This window comes from Aythya fuligula, chromosome 4 (assembly GCF_009819795.1).
Source record: "Aythya fuligula isolate bAytFul2 chromosome 4, bAytFul2.pri, whole genome shotgun sequence".
Taxonomy (NCBI): Eukaryota; Metazoa; Chordata; class Aves; order Anseriformes; family Anatidae; genus Aythya; species Aythya fuligula.
In genome coordinates, this window is record NC_045562.1 from 14,995,952 (window position 1) to 15,015,340 (window position 19,389).

Genomic DNA, 19,389 nt, shown 5'->3' on the forward strand with positions numbered 1-19,389 from the left:
AAAGACTAGTTGTAAAGGTTTGCAATGCGAGCCTGAGCACTCCCTTAGCAAAGTGTGCGCTTTCCTTTGCCAGATACCACGTGAGTGATGCTGTGCCTCCCTAAAGAAGCTGGATACCATCCCAGCCCACACCATGAGGCCATAGTGGGGCAAGGAAGCCACAGTAGGGCAGTGAGGAGCACCAGGGCACAGCCCCCGTGGCAGCAACACCCTATGGCGGCCTCAGGGAGGCCATTATAGGGTCCCATGGCCGCCATTTTGGGTCCCTGTGTCCGCCATTTTGGGTCCCTGTGTCCGCCATTTTGGGGCCCCGTGGCCGCCATTTTGGGTCCCTGTGGCCACCATTTTGGGTCCCTGTGGCCGCCATTTTGGGGCCCTGTGGCCGCCATTTTGGGGTCAGAAGCATCGAAGGGACAAACGGGCCCCAGGTGGTTGTAAGTCACGTCTTCTCCTTTCTCACCCTTAGTTTCAGCCCTGTTTTCTCACAGGTCGAGCATCAAAACAACTTTCCCATGCCCTGAAATGCATGCAGCTTGTGGGGAGCGCTGAGGAGAGCGAGGTTTGGGATGGGGAGTGCTGGCGGGTTTTTTTAGCACTATTCTTCCTCACTGGGGGGGCAGCCTCAGAACAGCATTTTAAAAAGCAAACCCATGCCCTCTCCTAGCATCTTTCAGGAGCAACATCAGCCTGGCATGAGGTGCCCTTCCCAACATTTTCTTTTTGGTGTGTTAAAACACCACAGGTCTGCGATGTACCCCACACTGCCGGGTATGTTTCCCTATGTAGCAAGTGGGTGCAGATGGGGCAAAATCGTGCCAGAAAGGCTTCACCCCATTACTTTGCCAAGCAATTTTTTTTTTTTTTAATTTTGTTTTCCCCTCTGATCCCTTTGCAGAAAAGCCACTACACGTGCTGTCTAGGAACCTTCACGGAGCACAGAGCAGAGGTGGACTTCGCAGTGTGACCCCAAATCAATCCCAGGATTACTGAGGTATTTTCTCCTTCTTGCTTCATAAACACCATCTGCTAGAGGTCCCTCAAGGCTTTTTTGGCCTCCTGCAAGGGTGTCCTACCAGGTTGCACCCACACAGAATGGCACATTGTCTGAAACTAGTTTACCTTTACACATGGCACCTGCCTGCACCTTTATTCTGGCTGGAAATTTAACTAGCATGGCGAGTAAATAGCTTGGTTTTAATCATAGTGACTAAGTTCAGTATGCTATTTTGTAGCCGAAATATATTTTTACATATTTAACTGATTTCTAATGCTGTTGTGTACATTTAAAAAAAGTGGTTAATTGTAAGAACTAGTATTTATTTCTGCATGACTGAAAGCTTTCCAAATGCCTCTTCTGTTTTATAGTTTAAACAATAAATTAGTTACCCTTCTGTCCCCTGAGGTATTAGCTGAAAGGCTGGGTAATGGTTGGTAGTTTTCACTGCTTTCTTGTTACCTATGAATACAAGTGAGGCAGAGCTGGGTCCTACAGTAACTGTGAGGCAACATCACTATTGCATAAGGAATTAAAGTACAGAAAGGCAATGTCAGCCCCTCCTTTTGCACTAGGTACTGTGGTCGGTGACCTGCACAGCGTGTGAACCATTTTACTGATGTAGTCACACATCTTTTATTGATAGGCTTGGGTTGGGAATAGGGGAAAGAAGGAAAGTTTACCTCAGAGTCCAAATGCATATCAAACAGTCCTTGCAAAGAGCAGAGGCCCTGGCTGCCATTTCAGGGAAACAAAACTTTGCCAGTAACAAAACTGACATTTCCAGGGAACCTCTGGTCTCTTAATGCAAGCTCACCTTAAAAACTACTGTGCATGGGACTAATGGCCTCAAATTACAGAGACAGAGAAAGTTCACAGCACCTTATTAATCTGCCATAGAAAGTAGCCATCTAGGCATAAAAGTCAGGCTATCTATTTCCTCACGGTAACCTTGAAGTAATTCAATGCCTTCTGCTTGGTCCTCTTGTTATGTAGACATTTGGTAATCCCCTTTGGCCTTTTCTGTCTAAAAGTCAAAAGAAGGCTTCAGAATATTGAATGCCGGACTTCAGCTGCACCAGCAGGTCTGTCTGAACTCTCCATGGGTGTACCCCTACCTGCCAGTCTCCTCAGTAAAACCAAATAGCTGAAGTCTGTTCCCCACGTGTCACACTACGGGGGCCCTTCCGCCTTGAAAGGAGTGAAAGTTGAGCCGCTTCACTGCTTCTTACATGCCATCTAGCTAACGTGGCTGTACAATAAATGGGCCCAGTAAAGTGAGAAACTCCCTAACCAGAAGGCTGTTCTTCTCACAAAAACATACTGTGCAACGAAAAACACTATAGCACCCCCAAATCATGCTTGCATGCTTTCCATTTCTACCGTGTCACCTCTAATCCTAAAGTCAATTCTGATCTGAGTTTCAAGACTTTGCCAGAGGTCCACAAAGATATGCCTGTGCACATTTCCCATGGCAAGCCTGCAAGCCAGCCTAGTTAAGGATTTTGGGCCACTTTTCTTCTGTTTTAAATTTTGTCCTGTACTTTAACTCAGAAGCGATTATATTCATGGCACCTCCTTGACATTCTTCACCTACAAAAGGGGCTGTTATTGCAAGCAAAGCCACATGGAAGTGAAATATATACTTCTTCAATCAGTTGTTACCAACACTTTGCTACAGAGTAACCTCTGTAAACTTGGGGTTTCCTCTGTCCAGGTGTAGGCATCCTGTGAATATGGTAACACATGCCATGTTTCTTCTGGCTGCCATTACGTGGAAAAGTTCAAAGGTAGAGCAGGAAGGAGGCACGTACCAAAGTGACCTACAGCAAGTCACTCTAGCATGCGTCTATAACTGCTGATGAGACAGATGAGGGACTTACATGCACACTGAAAAAAGAAAAATGGTTGTTTTGGAAACTCATTGTAGGGGGCTCTCAGCCTGATACGGCCTAATAAGGACTGTGAAGAGTAAATGAGTGACCCATGGTATATTTTCTTGTGTGTGCCTGGCTGTCTCTCCCACAATTTTTATATATACACACACATATACACATGTGTGTATGGTTTAAGCACTAACAAAAGTTTTGGGGAAATGCCAGTGGTGAACAGTGTGGGAAGGCAAAGGAGTCAGTGCTAGATGAAAGACCATATTAATGTGTGGTAATTACAAAATAACTGCAACAAGCAGAAAATCAGATGTCCTAGGTCAGCATGACATTGCCAATGAAAAAAAAACACAGGTCAGCCTAACAGGCAGGCACAGAGGAGCTCAGTGTGGTGAAGGGGACGTTCCCAAACGTGACAAGATTAAGCTGTCATCCCATATTCTGCACTGGGCCCAGAAAGGTTACGGTGACCCACTGGATGCAGAGGAGGAAGGAAGGTGTTTTGAGGTGACTCCTTCAGCATCAGGGAAGTATCTTTGCAGCAGGAAAATGAGGTGCAGAACATTTCTAATCCCATCACAGAGAGAAGTAGTTATGGTCTTTAAGATGCCTGTAGTGGTGGCTGCTGGGCCACCAAACAACACACAGACATTTGATGTACAGAGTGTAAGAAATGCTCCTTCACTGTGGTACTACATGCACATTGTCAACAATTTATTTTGGCTGTAAAGGAGTTGAGGTCTCATCTCCATCCTCAGGGAATGCTGTGGCTCAATAAAATCACAGCTGTATGATGCGTCATATCCTTCGCCTCTTTTAAGGAATGAAACCGTATAGGTTTGGCAATACTATAGAAAAGTGTTCCTGCTCTGAGTAGAGGTCTTCATTCATATTTTATTTGGTTCTATTAAAATAATCTGTGGTACTTTCAACTGCTACTAAAATCTCTCAAAGAGGGAAAAACATACAGTCATCATCAGTCATCATTACTGTTTCTGCTCTTCACACAAGAACAAACTTGCATGAAAACTGGAGTAGAGGACACAAACAACACTGACTTAATAAGAATCTTATCACTTTTTTTTTTTTTTTTTTTTTTTGCTTTTCACAAGTATTTTCATTCTGAAATTGATTTATTACAAACAGGGATAAAATTCACAAGCTATTCTTTTCAGAAAATGTTGTTTTAAGTATTCGAACAAGTATCAAGGGCCTGCTGATTAAATAGACAAGATCTGAGACACAATTACATTAAAAGACAAGCAAGCAAACCTGCTGATCCCATTCGCTCAGCTTTGAGAACAACCACTATGCAATATGAAACAGAGCAAGGCTGAACTCCACAATATTCAAAGAACAACAAAGCAAATCAAACACTGATGTCTTTAACAGAAGACAGAGGATTAGGTCTGGTGTTATGTGGTTCATGCATATTTAATCCATAGGTTAGATTTTCAATTCAGCTGTGGAAATCAGGAGAATCTACTAGGAACCTCAGTATTTCAAGCTTTTCCTGCATGATGTTCATATATATAAGCTGAGGGAGCAATGCTGTTCCCCAAAACTCACACAAGAATGAAAAACACCCGACATATTTTATAGTCCTGCATGTTTGGTTTTCTATCCCTCCCCTCCAAGAGAAGCATAAGCAACATGAGGTCGTATTTGTATAATGCATTGTACACAATGCCCTGTGTTTACTACAAAAGACAAACATTTTTGTCTTTTCCTTGCAATTAGCTTGCAATGGTCAAGTGGCTTCTCCCTGTCCCCAATGTAACATTTGGAAATGCAGAGCAGCAGAGCCATGGAAGATGCACAGTTCAGCCACCATTAAATCACTTGAGTAATCACTTCCCTTGTGTATATAACATTTTACCTCCTGACAAGTTTGCCACATGTCTGTGTATCTGTGATTTGTGACTGCCTTGTGTGCACCAGCTGTAACATACCCTGCTGGGAAGGAACGTACCCTGCTTGGAAACCGCTCTTGGAATTGATCAATCAAATTCTCAGGTGCCATTTTCTTAATTTTTCTGATATACAGACCGCTTAACTGTTTCTTTCCTTTGTGCTGCAATCAGTGAACTGCCTGGCTTAGAAGACTTACACAGTTTACAGTGAAACATCTTTCAAACACGTTGGTCTGGAGTTATGAAGTAATACTATGCTCTCGAACAGCTCTCCTGATAATGGCAGCCTTAACAGGAGGGAGATCAGCAGGCTAAATGAGAAGGGAAATCCCGATATTCCTCGAGGAAACTAAGAACAGAGTTATGCCTCTCTTTTTCCTAAGAAAAGGGTGCCCATACACATCTGTGTGGTGCTGTACACACTTGTTCCTGGCTGAGCAATGGCAACGCTGAAACAGAAAGCGGATGTTTCCCACTGCTATGTCTGCAGTGCTTACATCCATGAGATCGTAGACAAATACATAGCCATTGGATATTGTCCTGTGTACTTCAGAGATGTTTTAACCCCTGAAAACATGGAAACCCTTTCACTTCCCATCTCCTGCAGCTGTCGTTCACTGTATTTCCTGAAACTGCACAGCTAAGTTAAAAAAAATAACCTATACTGAAATGCATTTTTCCCATTTCAGCAACAAAGCAGCAGGCTGTGCAGACCCACTGTGGATCCTGGGGGGTGTCTAAATGCCCTAACACCACAGGGCAGCTCTTACTACTGACTGGGGGCTGCCTGATCCCCAAAGACAGTCCTCAGGGCCCAGAACCAACAGCTTAACCTAAGGACTGAGATGGAAATGACATGGAAAAGAGATAAGACTTTGACCAGAAAAGACTTGGAGGATCAGTAGCTGTCAGTAGTATCCTCTCAGCCATTGCTGAGATCTCCTGTGCTGTGCTGAGCCCTTCTGCGGATCTCACTCACAAAACCTACTTTTTCTGTTCAGGCTTTGACAGCTCCTGTTGTTTCATGTCTGCATTTCCCTTGCATCACAAGAACCATTCCAGCAAATTTCAGAGCGATGCTTTTCAGCTGGTCATCAGGTGATTGTTCATAAACACAGCAGAAATCTGAACAGAGTTGATGTGCATCATCCGCCACCTGTATTGGATTTCTCTGCCATTTGTAGGAGACCAAATTTCAGATGCAGGACATAAGTCAAAAGAAAGAAAAATTACCCACCAAAAGTGCTTCTGTGACAAAGAAGTACCTCTGGGAAGAAACCCAGTTTAAGACAGAAGATAGCACAATTACCAGCATATCCTGTAAGACTTTAGATTGTTTTGAAGACTATTTCATTTCAAGCATTATGAGTTTGGGGAACTGACCAATATCTTACATCCCTGTAAGATATTGTCATTAAGTGCGGCAGAAAATTTTATTTTATTTTATTTTTTTTAATCAGAAGTATGGAGCACACTGGGCTGTAATGGTCCATACACTGACCTCAGGAGGAATCCTGCTAGAGAGACAAAATACCTGGCACACCAAAAGCAGCTCCTAAAATAGAGGAACCTTTCAAAAGATAGCAAGCCCCATTAAAATACCTCAGACCCTTCTACCACCAAATCATGCAGCTGGTCCTGACCAGCTCGCAGTGCTGGTGACCTGTATCTTCATCTACTTATTGTCTTCATTCATGCACTCTCCACATGGCATTGGGCATTGCCCAGGACGCAGGGCAAGTGCCATGGAGATAAGGTGACAACAAAAATGAAAACACAAGGGTCACAGCAAGTGACTTCAGGCTGGAAACGACTGCAAGCCTCCACTGAGGTTACTACGATCTGTACCTTCAGGCACAGTGACTCCTGCCTGGAGCAGAGCTGTCACCACGCTAGCCTGAACATACACACCTTTTTCTTCCAGCCGGGGACTTTCTACAGCATTCTGCAGTCATTTCTTGCAACACAAGTTAGTGTTTAACAGGCCGAAGTCTAGCCTTACAGTGGCAGGCAAAAAGGTCACTGAACTGGCTTCACTGGGAAAAAATAATGCAAGAGCCAGCCTTTCACTTAGATGTGCCAAAGGCGAGTGGGATGTTTAATTTTAAAAAGCGGTGAGAAATCTCTCAAGCTTTCAGTTTATCGTGGACGCTTGCCACAGAGAGAAAATACTGTCATTGTGACCGACTGTGAAAAGCCAAAATAGTGTAAGGATGAGGAATGAATGAAGAAAGATTGAGAACAAGTCCCTCGGTGCCAGATATCAGACTTCCTAGTTTTTTTTGTTTCCTCCAGAGAAATATCCCCACACAGTGGTCCTGTCACTACATGCCATCACAAAATACCCAAGACCTCATTGCCTGTCTTACCGAGTAGATTTTCAGCTTGTGTAAAATAGGCTTCTCTCTCTCTCTCTCCTTGAGGTTGTGCTTGCAAGAGGATTAAATTTTATTTTTATTTTTTGAAATGCTGGGGTATTAGAAATTAACTTCTCTGCTGAAACCAGACGGGGTGGCAGACACACATCTGTTCTTAACAAAAGGAGAGGAGGGTGCGAGGGAGACCCTTCATACAGTCAGTGCTAAATTCTACTAGTATATTAGAGGCATGTACTGAAAAGCTGAAAAGGCCACATTTCCTCTTGAAGCCTTATGACAGCTCTGTTTTTATGAACCTTGTTTAGGAGAGGGATTTTTTTGTTTATTTGGTTGTTTTTTTTTGCATTTGAACCAAACATATTTCAAATCCTCTGAAGTCCCTGTAAAGAGGGACATAAAAGCTTCCCCAAGTTAGAACGGTTAACCTAAGTCAATTATGCTTGCACGAGGCTTCCAATACCATAACAAGCCATAAAAAAAAAAAAAGCAACAAAACAAAACAACAATTATAGAAGCAGGGAAACATGGAAATGGTTCCTTCATGCAGCATTTCACCGGCCAGCCACTGGCAGAAAGCCCTCGTAGTGCCTCTGCTGTTAGGGGAAGCAGAGCCTCAGCTCCATCCAAAGACCCAGCCCAGCAGCTGCCTTCACAGCCTGCTTGGACAGACCCCAAGCACATGCTATTTTCAGCCCAACATGGGAAGCAGGTTCCAACATCCAGGCTTTCTTGCAGGGCACATCTCTGCCAGCACCTCTGTCCCACGTCCATCCTGAGGAAGAGAGTTCAGGTCAACTTAAAAAGACAGATTCCCAAGTTCTTCCTTGAATCCAGTAAGACACTCGTCTTTGAGGCATTATGTGTAGTGTGCTCTGATGACATCTTGGGATGTACACACATCCCTGGCATTCGTTGGCCTATGAAACCTTACACATCAGCCCTCTAGCAGAACTTAATTCAAGGTGCTAATCTAGCAGATCTTAAAGCCTTTAAGACCTTTAAGATCTTTCTTCTGGAGAAAAGAGTCATTCTTTGCTGGTTGGAAAGGACGCAGGATTGACAGCATAGAGCCAATACCCCCTTACCTGAAACAAACACATTTTCATGCAACTTGCGTACAAAGTCCTTATGGTCCTGCCCAGACAAGTTTTCCACTGAAACACTGATGGTGAGGAAAACAGGAGCATGCAAAATAGTGATTAACCAATTTAGGCATCCCATGGCCAGCAAAAGGAGTTCAGAGACACTGAACAGCTCAGTGAACCCCTAAATCACCTAGGACCCTTGTCTGTAAGGTGACAGCTGCCATATTCCTTCGTGTGTCATTTTGCATTTTAAATCCTTTCTGTTTATTCTGTGCTTCAAACTTGTACATGACTGGGTCAGCAGAGAGGAATGGGATCCTGTTAACCATTTGTCTGCAAATGCATTTGCCTCTCTCCTGAGAAAGCTGGGTTGATCGGCAAAGGCTAATTAGAAAGCATAAATACAGCATTTACTCGTCATTTTCTAGGGCCAGGTTTCTTGATGTCAGCACCAAGAGTTTGTGAGGTTGAGATCTTATATTGTGGGTTTGTGCAGAGGTACGAAGAGTCAAAATCACATGGAGGCTATTTTTGAGTGCCCTGCAATCCGTCCTGCATCAATCATTTAATACGTAAAATGTTAGTGAGGTAAGAGCTGGACCACACTGACTCATGTGGCTAAAGCTGACACCTCCTGCTTTCACACCTGGAAAACCACGAGGCCGAGTGCATTTTGTTTGTGCAAGGAGATCCATGTCCATCCTAACAACAACTTCTGGCCTTGTGTGCGCAATTTAAATAATAAGCATATTCATGGAAACAGCCGAGAGCGCTGAAACGCCATTTCAGCCCTCCTGAGAAAAAGGAAATCAGGAGGCTGCATTCGTGATGCAGCAACTGGGGAATTTCCAGCAGCTAAGTTTGCTGCCTTCGTTGGCTTTGGGCTTGTTTAATGATAAATTGGTAAAGGCAGGTGTATATATACACACACAGGGCTACTTTAAGGGGAGCCTAGTTCTCTAAAGGGCTTTTCTACACATGGTGACTCAGAATAAATAATCTGAATTAATTATGCCACAGCTGCAAAGTAGGTCAGAGATACTGAATTAAAACTCTGTAACAACATTCACACTTCCTTAGACCAGACCTGACATTCACTTGGTTTACCAAGGACATAAGTGTACAACCAAACAAACAAAACCCGTGAACATGCAAGTTCCTGAAGCCTCAGTCTGAACAATCAGAAACGTGACATGAGACAAATGTCAGCGGGAAGGGTGCTGGGAAGTGACTGTGTATTTGGCATCAGCAGCTTACAGCATCTGTTTGTACCTGTGTTTCAGTCCTTCCTCCAATGCTCAAGTCGAAGGTAAGTACCTGAAAACACACCTGTTCTTGACGGACAGTCTGAATTCACAGGGAGGGGTGTGTTTTAATATCTGCCAGAATGAATCCACCACACTTTGTATTCAAGGTTTTGGCTGGGTTTAGGACAACATTTAGATGCTATCTTCCAGTTGGCAGATCTCACAGGAGGCTTTCACGTGCTTGACAGAGGTTTCAGCAGGGTCAGGCTGTGGATCATGAAAACTGTGACCCTGATGCTGCCTTTGGTCCTGATTCGGGAGCTGTGAAACCAGGGAGTAAACACTGCTCTGCCTGGCTTGCCTGTGCTAACAGGGATGTTGAAATACCAGATTTGGAGAGAAGTCTTAAATGGCCAGGAAAAAAAAACATAAACAAGAACAAGTCTTCGTTCTTTGCTGAACCTCCCCTGCTTACTAAATGCTATTTATGGGTGAGGAAAATCATGTAAAATCAGATAACAAACAAAAAAAAAAAGCAGTGGGTGAATCACCATGAGGAGGGCAGAGCCCTGAAAAATCCATCTTCAGGGATCAGGTTCATGATGACAAAGTGCATCATTTGTCAGTCATTAGCACGGGTACAGCTTGCACGCTTTTAATTCTAATCTGTTCTCAAAGTAGACAATGTATTTACAAGGACAAGAACTTTCAAGTGATCTTTGTTCCTTACCCCTATGTAACAGCTTTCACAAACCTGCCTGCACACCCTGGCTTCGGCTCTTGCAAAACAAGTATTCATCTCCAAGCTGCCACTACTGCGTATGCAAACACAGGGGCTGCATAAGCAAAGGCAAAGGTTGTTGAAGTTCAGTTACTGAAGTTTGCAGTGAGAGCCTGAGACTTTCAGCTGGTACGAGTCAGAATAGCTTCCCCAAAATCAGGAGGACTATGATAACTATGTATGGTCTTTCTAAGCCTCAGAGATAATTCAGAGAGCATGACTGGATGCTCTTTAAATATTGTTACTCATGGTTTTTGCTGAAGAATCAGGAATCTCTCAGACATACATGACGTAGACCGTTTCCAAAGAAATAAGCATAGAAAAGTTTGGCTCAAATCGCTTCTTCACACTTGGCCTTTTTTCAGAGATGCTGATTTCTGTGCTACATTTTTTGCTGATGACTAAATGGAAAGATGAAAGCTTGGGAGAAAATCTGTGAAAGTAGCGATATAAACCAGGGCTGGTGTTGGTATCTGACATCCCAACAGAGACTAAAATCCAGTCTGTGGCCCTCCACATGCAATGGAGTTTCTCCCGTATCTTCCGTGGAACAAACTAATCAGACGAAAGGGCACATAAGATCAATGGAGAAACTATTTGCCACCAGGACTGGGTGAAGTCACTGAATAAAAGTTCACTTCCAGAGATCTCGGGACCAAAAGCTAACCTATGGCTCTGCGCAGCTCGCATTACAACTGTGTAAGCAACTGCTGCTTACCTTTATGGCTGCAGTACTCAGTTCAGAATTACATCCACACTCTTCTAGGCACTGGTTAAACAAACAGGAAGACAATCTCTGTGTCAGCGTTTACAGTATGAGTGGGTAAGGAGGAAACTCTACAGATAACCTGTCAAGCACTGGTCAAAGGTGTCTGTTTTAATCTGGACTTTTTTCCCCCACCCTCTCTCTAGCAGTACTCACGCATCCACTCCGCTAGGCAACACCACAACACAACAGGCTCCCTCGCAGCTGAGCTGAGCTGACCTCTGCATTGCACGGGCTGCTGGCACCACTCTGGGCCTCTGCCTCCTCCATGCCTTTCCCCTGTGTAAGTCATCACTCCGAAAGCCCTCAAAATAACATCGCCTCCCAGGCTGACAAAAGACAGCCATTTATTTCTGTGCCCAAGCTAGTTTAGCTCAGAAGTGTTAAGTTAATTTTAAATACCTTCATCTGCTGCCTTCTGCAACATGCAGTATGTCAGGAACTGGTTTTAGCACTCTTGCATTTTACTTACCTGCAACCTGAACAGGCTCGCCTGGGCTGCTACATGCAATTTATTTTAGAGTGAAGTTCCCCTCCCTGCACTAGAGCCTGTAGAGCATCCTGAAGATATTCAAGAGCTGACATAACTGCTTAAGAGATTTCCAGAGAAAAAAAAAAAATTCTTTGCCTCCCACCTTTGACCGTGACTATTTTGGATGGCAAATTTATTGAAGGACTTCGCAATGCAAGTGCTCGGACTTGCTCAGCACTGAGACTCTGAACTCCTACTGACCTGCTTGCAGGGCCTTGCACAGGATCAGAGGGTGCTGGCTACACACACGGCACTCTGCTCTTACTTTGTTGCAGATAAGGGACATCTACTTGTTGGTTGGGGTGGCATTACTCTACGTCATTTAGGACACTGAAGGCCAAAATGCGTTCCTCGATATTTCAACACAGCATTCATTCCTCCCTTCCCCTGGGCATCACCGGGTCTTTTGCTGGAACAGAAGAGAGTGCAACTGCTCCCTTCCCCATCTCTTGGCAGCATCATACGCAGAAGGCAAATGCTCAGTAGCACAAGGACTGTTTTTATTTTGTGTTTGTATGGTCTCCATTGCAACGAAGTGCAGGCCTGTCACTTGGTGCCTGAGCACAATTCCTGCATAGCAAACAGCCTGCAGAGTCTGGTGTGGGACTGCACAGCTGCCCTCTGCTGCCCACAGCCTACACACGTGCTGGCTTTTGGGTAGCCAAGACCTTGAAATCCTGCTGGAAATAGAGTGGGGCCACACTCCAACACTGCCTTGTGTGCTCCCCAAACCTGACCACGGGGACGGGCACCAAATGTCACACCTGAGCCTGTGTCCAAAATCCTACAGACCAGCAGCAGTAGCACCTTGGGCAGGTCACAGCAGGGAAGGAGCCTCATCCCCTAAAGGATGCATGCAGTAATGTTTCATTATTATCTTCAGGGAAAGAAGTATGATAACTTCCTTTTGTGATTGAGGAACGTGTTAGTTCATCAGGGGAATAAATAACCCTTATAAAAGCATCAGTACTTGGTTGTAAAACACTCTTGGGAAGTGTGGCAGCACCTGGCCAGTATCTCTAACCTGGGATTTCACCAGCAAAAACTTGACATTGAGACATCTGTTCAACCTACTCGTCACCATGTTCATTTATGTTTTGTAGTGCTTTTTGCATTTGTTTTCCAGAAAAGATAACAGCTGTTTTTACCACTTCAGTTGCGGATGAAAGACTTAAATCTAATTCATATACTTTGTACTGCTGGCAAAATCTTTTACCTCTATCATACATCACTATACATAGATAAATTTCTACTTCAGCTTCTTGCTCCTGGTGGTATCCAAGATCTCATCACAAGATACTTGGCACAAATCACAATAATCACCACACATTTAGGTCCTGGCTAGACAGGGTTGTCATAAAAAATTATGAATGGGCTCTTAAAAGGTGTTGGTTTCAGCCGTGGAGTGTTAGTAAGCAGTTTGAGCTTACACTCCTTTCTTTCCCAGTGCTTTCCATGGAATTGAGGCTGCTACAAGGAGGGGGCAATGAAAGCTGATACCCCTGCCGGGCCTTCGAAGGAGTCACTAAGCCCTGGCAGCCCAAGCTGACATCACGCCCACAGCCCTGCAACCAAAACAACCTTTTGTCTCAGCCTTCAGTAGTTTCAGCATCACATTTGTATCTGTCAAACTCAAGAGGCATGTGGTAACGGCTGAAGATTAGAGTGACCTTCTGTGCTTCCAAGAAAAAATTGGAGAAATAAGATAAATAAGCAAAGAATGTTTCTTCTGTCTTGTGCATGTTTCTAGGAAATGTGCTGATGGATATAAAAATGATTGGTGCTTATTGTCATTGCAATTCTGAGGTTGATAAGTACGCACTGAAGTACCCCAAGGGAATTATGAAAGCCTCAGCAAACTGGCAGAGAACACAAAGACAACCCCAAAGTCTCCCTGGACCAGGCTGCATCACAAATCCTTTTACGCTAATACCACAAAACTTCTGGCAAGGGTTTTACTGCAAATAATCAAAATACTTTTGGAGTAGGTGTCACTTCCTGCTGTGATGTTACATCTTTTTGGCTCACAGACCCTTCAGAAACCTGAAGTCCTGTCAGTAATCAGCAGCAGTAATCAGGCATAATTATATTTAGATGTTTGCTATTCTCACTCCTGAAAATGGACCTGTTCCAGTCCCTCATCCTGAACCACTAGGGTTACCATGGGACCAGCAGTGTCATGGTACGCTCTGATACACCATGCAAGGAAAGCAAAGTGAAGAAATCCAAGTCCTGGCTGTCTCCTGGGACCACAAGAAGCTTCACCAAGTGCAAAATGCCGTAATCCAAATATCTCATTTCTGTATGCATCTTAGTACAGCAGCCAGATGGGTCTTTTGGCCTCGATTTTCTCAGCCTTGAGAACTTTGCATAGTGTTCACCTGCAGAAATTCACCTGCATTCAGTGCATTTTCATTCATGTGGATCTGGAAACAGCCTCTGGGCTCCATAACCCACAGTTCAGGGAAACGAGGATTGCAGGTGAATGATACTAATTTGCAAGACCAGCACTGGGCATGAGGGATTGCATTTAGCCCTTGAAATGCTGCTCTTTCCTCAGGAGTGCCCAGAGCATGGGATAAAAGCATTGCTGACAGGCACAGAGGAAACAACTGATGAGGCTTGATGTAGTACTCCTTAAATGCAGCAATGTACACCTTGTCAGTGACAAGAGGCACAAGAATTTTGGGGAGAAACCCGTTTCTATGGTTGCAAGTGAGATGGCTCCTTCTGAGCCTGCAGCAAAGCCACTCTGCTGATGGAGGCCCAACGTGACCTATGCTGCACACAGCAGTGCTTCTGCAATTCTCCTTCAGGTACGACAGAAATAAGACACTACCTAAAGACAGTCCTTCGAGATGGAGGGCATGAAATGTTCACTGGGGGAGATGAATAAAACAACCTTAGCACTTCACAGTATGACAGTTAAGCGTACCCGTGGATCAGGCTTCAGACTCAAATGGGAATTTCTACTGGGAAAGACAAAAAAAAACAACACAGAACCAGACTCCGTTGTGCATCTGTGCTTGTCCATTAAAAACGCCGTCATCTTTTGCTGCTAAAAAGCAAGTGAGAAAACACAGCCTACCTCGGCAGAAGGCTCTGTGCTGCAACACTTTGCTCAGCCCTCTGCATCTGTGTACAGGGCGTGTTTATTTGCATTGGTGTTTGGGCTTCCATTAGCTTTAATTATATATGGAAAAGTCTAATTCTGCTGCATCTTCCTCCCTGCGGACTAATTAGGCAAGTGATTGTGTAAAGCCATTACAGCGACTGGATCCATTATTAAGAGTTTCATTTTAGAAATGGACCACTTATCTGAAATACCTTGCAGGACCTTCCTTGCACATCCATCCCTGAGCCAAACGGTGCTTTACCAGGGCTGCTAACTGCTTTTCCAGCAAGCTGAGTGACAAGGGAAATGTTTCTTTGCCTGCAGCCAGCTGACGTGCGACAGTAGCCGAGGTGAACACAAAACAATGTTTTGCAACTTGCCAAATGTCACTCAGAGAAAATGAGTACCTCCTCGTTAACCTTTCCAGCTTTGGGACCGAGCCACGCTCCCAGCAGGAGCTGCATTGTGCACCCAGGAGGCTTTTCCTGCTCATTTGTGACATCTTCCCTCATTCACCACGTGGCGAAGCGCTGATTTCTATTACAATACTTTCTCCCATCAGGTTTCTACAAAATGGAAGCAAACAAATCCAAAGTTCCAGACTAGGTGAGCACACAGCAGCAGTCTCCAACCCCCCAAACTGTTTCAAAAGGCAAGTTGGTCCCTATCACACCACAATCCTGCACACACAGCCTACCATGTTTCCATCTTCAGCCACGGCTTTAAACACAAATGCACTTTTAATGTCCTTTAATCATGCTTGCCATCGCCAGATCTAGTAGCATCGCGCATTGAGCAGGGTTATCCCCTGGCTTCCATGTTAAATGTTTTATGCTAAATTGACTTTGAGCATCAGCGACACACAGACCTGTGCCTACGGACCTGAACGTGAAGTTTGCTTCCCTGTACACCCAGCAAAGAGAAATGTGCTCCTCTGTCCCATCCTGCCATTTGGGGTTGCACGCTTATGGGCCAGGATCCTGTGGGATATCCTCCTTTCCTCCCATAGTCTCAGCCCCACAGAGTTTTGGAAGAAAATTGGCTTTTTCAGCATTAGCCTGGCTGGCACAGTTCTTGTTGCCCAAGCAAAAACCTGAGCTAAGGCCTGGCCCTGCCTCAAAAGAAATTCCAGTAGCTATTCGTAAGCCATAGGTGTGCCCTGTGCAGTCTGGAAGCGAGATCCGTGTGATAACTGGAAACTTTTTAATTAAGTGGCGTAATCTCTCCCACCAGATAAAGGAGAGCTCAAATAACTTCTCCGGCAGGAGGGACCTGCATGACCCTGACGTACGATCGTGTCTCGCCGAGTCGAGATACCCTGGGTGCTGTACAGCTGCCAGAGTCAACACCTGACCCTTGCCCAGGACAACAGGTACAGCAGGAGCTACTGAACAGAAAAACAACACTTCTGACAACGGAAATCTTCGGGCGGCAGGTCGAGGCCAAGTGGGAAATTACCTCTGCTAATCCGATCACCAAACCCTTACGCTCTGCCCACATCCACCAGCTGCTGCCACCGGCAGCCTAACAGGTGAGGAAGAGCCTCACATGAAGGCAGCTTTAATTTTACCGTTACTGTCTGCGTGTGCTCACAAGGACAGCACTCTGTCAACAAGGATGCTCAACTGCAATATTTGGATACTGAAAAGTATTCCTCTTCCAGAGGAGTCCCCTCTCCTGCCTTAGTTACTCACAGCCCCGTCCTGCCATCAGGTTTATCCAGGATTATTAGGCATTAAGTACTGATCCCCATCCTGGGCTGTTGCAAAGCTGCTCACGGTCACCTGGGAAGCCTCCACCTGCCTTTCTGCATGGAGGAACAACGGGTTGCACCACGCCAGCAACAAGCCAAGAAACATTTACCTAGGAAAATTTCACAGCCTGCAGGAGGTATTCTGGCTGAATAAAAGCGTCAATGAATAAATGTCAGGAAAGCCCCCGAGCCCCCTACACACCACCCGGGGAAAATGAAATCTTTGCATGCAACAGCCCCAGAACACCCAGGCTGTTTCCCAGCCCTGCTGCAAAGTGCCTAGAAAGGGCTCCTGGGAGGCAGCAGCATTGCATAGGGCAACCTCCCCCCACGACAGCAAAGCCATCACAACCGTCACTGCTTACGCAGGGGCCATCAGAGACCTCGCAGGAACGCTGCTGCCTCCTGGCAGCCTCCTCCCTTCGAGCAGGGCAAGTCAAGCAGCGAGCACTCCAAAAAGAGGGCCAAGAGTGGCTCATGCTTTTAAGGGGAAAGGAAAAGTTTAAAAAAAAAAAAAAAAAAAAGTGAATTGCTATTAAAAAACCACAAGACACCCTTCTTTATTAAAACCGCTTGACTTCTGAGAAACCCTGGAATGGTCAGTACATCCAGTAACAGCACAGGAACTGCTGGCAGCTCCCTCTTCCACAAAATGAGGGCTCTGGGTTTATGCAAGCCGAGAGTATTTACTTGGCGAGCAAACCCCCCCCCGAGATGTTAGTGCTTGTCCCTTTGCCAAAGGGAGCAGAAAACACTTTCATTTTCTGCTGTGAATTGGGGTGTTTAGTTTTTTTTTTTTTTGCCTGGTACAAACATGGAGACATTTTGTTGTGCAATGGCTACAAGAGCACCTCTCACAAATGGGCCACACGAGGGAGGCAAATGCCTGGTTATGGATTTGGGGGTATAAAGTGGCCTAGGGAGCCCCAGTGGTGGCAGTACCTGGCACAGCACTGGGCACAGGCCCCTTTGCTGCCTCCTGGTGCCTCTCCTGCCCAGAGGACCCACTTTTTACCCCATTTTGGGTCTCCTTCCTTGCACCCTTAGTGTCACGACAGCCATCATCTGCTGCAAAGGACATGAGACAGCTTCTCCTCCTGCAATTTTTATTTCTGTGGCTTTATAAACAATTTCAATAGACTTGAAAGAAGAAGTCACTGGTTTATACTTTTTAAATTTTTGCTGCTCAAAGCAGCCCTTACTGGCACATCTGTTCATCACTAAAACATCTACATGCACGTGAGCTCGGCAAAACGTACGCCACCTTCAGCACCGCTCAGCGAGGTAGCTCGCAGAGTCAGAGGCAGAAAGAGCTGTGGCAAAGGTACAGTTAATATACTAAAGGCAGGAAAACAAACCCAATTACTTCTGCAAGGGAGGCACCGTTCCCAACCACTGATCTTCAAACTGAACCTGCACCTTCAAAAGAGGTCGCCGATACACATCGTGCTGATACCCATCTCGGCCCGAGGGAGGCACTTCTAAAAAACACCACAAACAAACTGGGAAATGGTAACAGCAAACCACACTACTCATGAGGAACGTAACTCCTAGAACGGGGCTCTCTTGCACACTGACACATCTGCTCAAAAAGTAAGAGGCACCCAGCAGGCACAGGGGGATTTGCATCGTCATGACTGTAGTTACGAAAGTTTTTAGTGACAAAACGCCAAGCGGGGAGGAGCAGGCACCATCCTAATCTGAAATTGTTCCTTTACTTGATAAGCCAACCAATCTTGAGCCGTAAAAGGGCTATTCATGCTAATTGCACTGCTTTTACAGAAATAATTAAGCTGTAATCCATCGCAGGAGCAGTATCATGGTACGAATAACATTACTAATAGCACTGAACTAGGGAAAGAGCGGAGTTGCAATAGGAAGAGCATGCCATAAATTGCTCACGGCACTAAAAAAAAAAAACAAACCTACTGTGCTACTGGGTCACACAAAGCCACCATGGCCAAATTTCTCTCATAGGAGCACCCAGGCCCCACTACCAGGCAGCCTGTGGGATCCTGGCCACGTGCTTGGCTGCAGCACGGAGAGTACTGCAAGCCCATGGGGAGAGCAAACAAATTTACATCCATCCTACAGGGGCTGATGGGCAGGGTAAGCTGCCTGGACATCTGACACCAGCACTAAGTAACAAAGTACCCAAGATTTACCTTTTTGATGATTGCAGTCCATCCAAGTGAGATCCTCAGCTCCCACAGAAGGGGTGTAGCATTAGCATCAGTTAATCTACAAAAGGCAGGGTGTTTTTCCCTAAAAATCAGGAAAAAAATAATTTAAATCAAATCTTGTTACAGTCAACATGTGGCATCACTGAGCCTTTTGGGCTGTTCTGGGAACATAAGGCAATTTTTATTTATTTTTTTTAAATTTCCCTGTCGGGAACATAAGATTTTGGGAGAACAATACTCACTTGTTTCTGAAGAGAAGGGGTTAACCAAGTACAGAAGGAAGCTTTGCCCAGTTTGCACATTAGTCACTGGGGCTGCTGGTGGCAGCCTTCCACTGCTCCTGCTGAAGGCTCGTCCCTTCGTACACACTGCTGCTTTAGCAGATTACAACTTAGTCATCCGTGCTGGCCGGTAGGCAAAGCTTAACAGGTCAGGGCTAGGGCTAAGAACTTTTGTCTGTTTTCTTTAAAATCAATTTAAAAGATTAAATCCATAAAAGCATTAAAGGAAGGTTGCGGTGGTTTGGAAAGTATTAGTTTTATCTGTTCTCTGTGCTACTGACTCTCAGAACTGCTGAGAAGCTGTTTGCTTTCCTAATGACTAATTTCTCCAGCAATTAAGGCAAGAGTTTGTTCTTAAGGCCAACTGCATCCCTGCCATAACACCACTGACTCAAAGAGAAGGAAGACCCCAGCGTCACCACAAATTACGATTTCTGACTGGCACCTGGTGGGTGACAATTTATAAGGGAGG

General features: G+C 45.1%; 1 long non-coding RNA gene across 1 annotated transcript in view; it reads right to left on the minus strand.

Moving 5' to 3' along the window:
• Positions 1-18,936, minus strand: part of LOC116489201 — a 28,467-nt gene extending 9,531 nt beyond the window's left edge. The window contains exons 1-2 of the long non-coding RNA XR_004253250.1: positions 18,879-18,936; positions 18,619-18,718 (exon numbers count right to left, since the gene is read on the minus strand). This is a non-coding gene — a long non-coding RNA (uncharacterized LOC116489201). The remainder of the gene's footprint in view (positions 1-18,618; positions 18,719-18,878) is intronic.
• Positions 18,937-19,389: the final 453 nt, after the last annotated feature.